The sequence below is a fragment of the Oncorhynchus kisutch genome, linkage group LG20 (assembly GCF_002021735.2).
Source record: "Oncorhynchus kisutch isolate 150728-3 linkage group LG20, Okis_V2, whole genome shotgun sequence".
NCBI lineage: Eukaryota > Metazoa > Chordata > Actinopteri > Salmoniformes > Salmonidae > Oncorhynchus > Oncorhynchus kisutch.
In genome coordinates this window covers 50,395,931-50,399,327 of record NC_034193.2, presented here as the reverse complement: position 1 = coordinate 50,399,327, position 3,397 = coordinate 50,395,931, and the positions used below count along the sequence as shown (strand labels likewise).

The window sequence follows — 3,397 nt, the reverse complement described above, 5'->3', positions numbered from 1 at the left end:
TATCTTGTTCTTGATACCATGTCTTGTTTTGAGGTGTTTTGACTGGTTTCATGTCAATGCTAATATGGCAAAAATGTGCTAGCTAACTAACTCTAACGATGTATTTGTTTTCAATAAACATTTGGGGAAGAGTCTAAATGTTTAAATGAAAATTTTACAAGCCCACATAACACACTGCTGCTACTGTTTATCTGTCCTGTTGACTAGTCACTTCATTCCTAGTTATATGTACATATCTACCTCAATTACCTCGTTCCCTTCATGTCAACTTGATACCTCATGTATATAGTCAAGTTATTGTTACTCAATGTGTATTTACTATTACATTTCTATTATTTATCAATTTTCTTTCTACGTTGTTGGGAATGGCCCGTAAGTAATCGTTTCAGTTTTAGTCTACACCTGTTGTTTATTTAACTAGGCAAGTAAATTCTTATTTACAATGACGGCCTAGGAACAGTGAGTTAACTGCCTTTTTCAGGGGCAGAAAGACAGATTTTTACCTTGACAGCTTGGGGATTGATCTAGCAACCTTTCGGTTATTGGCCCAACGCTATAACCACTAGGCTACCTGCCATTTACAAAGCATGTGAGGAATAAAAATGTATTTGATTGAACTTGTTTGCAAATAATTGGTTAGAGATCTTAAATATCACTTTAATTTGTATCTCCTGTAGCTTTAGAATTGTGTCAAAGTTAGTCCCTGTTTCAGTAACGTCTTTGGTCAAGTTTGCGTGAGTCAACCAAAAACACCCGAATGATTGGCTGACAAATAGTGCCTCAATGCAGGTGATGGCTGCATGGTGCAGTTAGTATGACGCAACTGCAGCGACTTGAAGACAACTTCATCAAAGACTGTTACAGAGGATCAAAACTGTAATGTATCATGAGTAGTTATTTATTAAACAAGGTTCTTTGTAGATCAGTCAGTCGGCATTCGCCTGCACTGTCGGCTGCAATGTTAAACAAGCCCATTAACGGCATTCCCTTTGATCACATGGTTTTTGTAAAGTTCATGCAGTCCACATTTTTGTCTCCATAATGCAACACACTTGAGCTGCTCGAACCATAGAGAATGATAGAGGCCTCTAGTGGCCAAAAGTCTGCGTTAGCATGGGAAGCACCATTGAGAGCTTCCACCATCTTAATGTAGTCAACTGGGTGGGACTTCCAACTTCATTGGCTGATCCCTCCTGAAGAAGAACAAAATGTACTACTTCAAAATGGAGATTGCCTCAATGGCGCTCCCAATGCAGTCACAGACGCTATGATGGCAATGATAAAGATGAGTCCTCTATCTATCTCTATGGCTTGAAGGTGCCCATTTTCTGTCTCTCACTGATGAACTGTATGTAGCAAGGTGTTTTGACTGTGTGTATGCGTGTACCCTTTTCTCCAAGTTAATTGTGATGCAGTAAGTTTTAGCAGTGAGGGTGGAAACAATTATAAAGAATAGGCAGTTTAGTTCTGATTGGGTATGTGCAAGACAGATTTTTAACATGGTGATTCAATCAAATAAATCACCCCCCCCCCCCCCCCCCCCCCAAATAAAGTGGTTCGCTAGGGAAAGTGGATATAATCAATTCCAGAAAAACGCACAAACCAGGAGATTAACCAAACAAATGAAATACAGTGGCTAAACAAGAAAACGTGTTAATATGATAAATTAAATTCCAGACATTTCAGGCATAAACATTTTAATCACATATTTTTAAATACCTATTTTGGTCATTGGTGGAACTACAGTGGCACAAGCAGACATTTTAATTGAAAAAGAGTTTGCCTGCAGACGGGCCAGTGAGACAAAATGGCCGACCTGAAATTAGCTCATGGGATGTGCGAAAATGAGTAAATGTCAGTAAATTTAATTTTCCCCAATGATGAATAAATTTGCATATGTTATTTTGGCTCTGGATGCATATGTTGTACATATACAGAACAATTTAGCACTTGAAGCAGTTGAGCATCTTTTTTGTTCAGTCTGGCCTAAAACGAGTCTTACCTTTCTGTTTTTTTGTTTCTTCCTTTTTCCTTTACAATTTAGATTCTAAATTTGAAGCCACAAAACTAACAAATCACCCCTATCTATAGACAATTTGGTTTTTAGACACTTATGTTGCTATGCTACTATGAACAACTATAGCTTTTGAACAGTTTAAATGCTTAACAGCTACAAAGAGAGCCCACAGATCACAAGCACTGGAGTTTCAGCTGAAACTTTTCTAGGATGTGGGATGAATAAAAATAAATAAAAGAAAGTACAATACATCATTTCCACCAAAGATGTTATACTTTACTATAATTATAAACTGTTTTTAGTATACTTGTGTTGCCACGGTTCTTAAACAGACCCCTCCCACTTATGAATTCCACCCCTGCTCCCTTCATACTTCCCTCACCCTTCCCCCATCAGACAAGACCACACCCCATCCCCCTCTTCTTGCCATGTCAGAAAACAGTCTTTAGCTCTTCCACTATGGCGGTCTTGTGACTAATACTGTCTATTCTCCTAGTAGAGCAGGTGATCAGGTAGTCTGTGAAAGTCTACACTAGTCTTGCATACTCTCAGGCGATCAGGTAGTCTGTGAAAGTCTACACAAGTCTTTCATACCCTCACAGATCTAAGAAAATCAAGTTAGAAATGGTTCTGTTCTCTCTTCAACACATATCATTTCCTTCAACTTCTACTTACCTTGTTGAATTAAAAAAAAACTTCATAGACGACAGTATTCATACTGTACTTGATTTTTTTTTATTTTAAAGCTACTCCTACCAGCTTTCACGTTGTTTTCTGTCATGGACGACATCTAGTAGGAGGTGCCTAGACTGCTCTCACGCACTCAACCCACTCCCCTTGACTACGAAGGAGGAGGAGCTGGCAACACAGTGGTGGATGACTGACTGTATTCGCTGAGAACAGTCTGCATGCACAGGTTTTGTTTTGGTGTTCTTTCAAGCCGGTGTGTCCGCGTCACTATCACGCTCATATTTACGTTTTTTCCCTTGGTTCAGTTTGCGATCCTCTGCACATTATAAACCGATGTTGTGAGCGAGGAGCACATTCAGCTCGTGCGGATACCGGCTATTTCGCGGGAAACAGGCAGAATTCAGAAGCATCGGTGAGTTAGCTAGCATGCTAGCTGTCTTAACTGTTTTTACAGATCATTCCAACAGTTTTATTTTTGTCTATTTAAAATGTGTCACGTTCTCTATAAAATAGACGTTTCGTTTTTTTCTGTCATGTTCTTGAACGAGTAAGTGTAAAACATTAGCTTGCGATGTAGACTGGTCTTGGCAGGGACATGGACGTGAAAAAAAGTGAGGTGGGGTGAAGGGGGGCGCTAGTTAGCTAACGTTAACTGTTAGCAAAATCATTTGAGATTTTTGGCTATTGACT

The 3,397-nt window shown here is 39.3% G+C and overlaps 1 long non-coding RNA gene across 1 annotated transcript; it reads right to left on the bottom strand.

Moving 5' to 3' along the window:
- Positions 1-643: 643 nt before the first annotated feature.
- Positions 644-2,825, bottom strand: LOC109865877 (uncharacterized). The gene is made up of 2 exons (XR_002251631.2): positions 2,693-2,825; positions 644-1,193 (listed from the first exon to the last, which is right to left on the bottom strand). It is a non-coding gene; the product is annotated as an uncharacterized LOC109865877 (long non-coding RNA).
- Between the last annotated feature and the right edge of the window lie 572 nt (positions 2,826-3,397).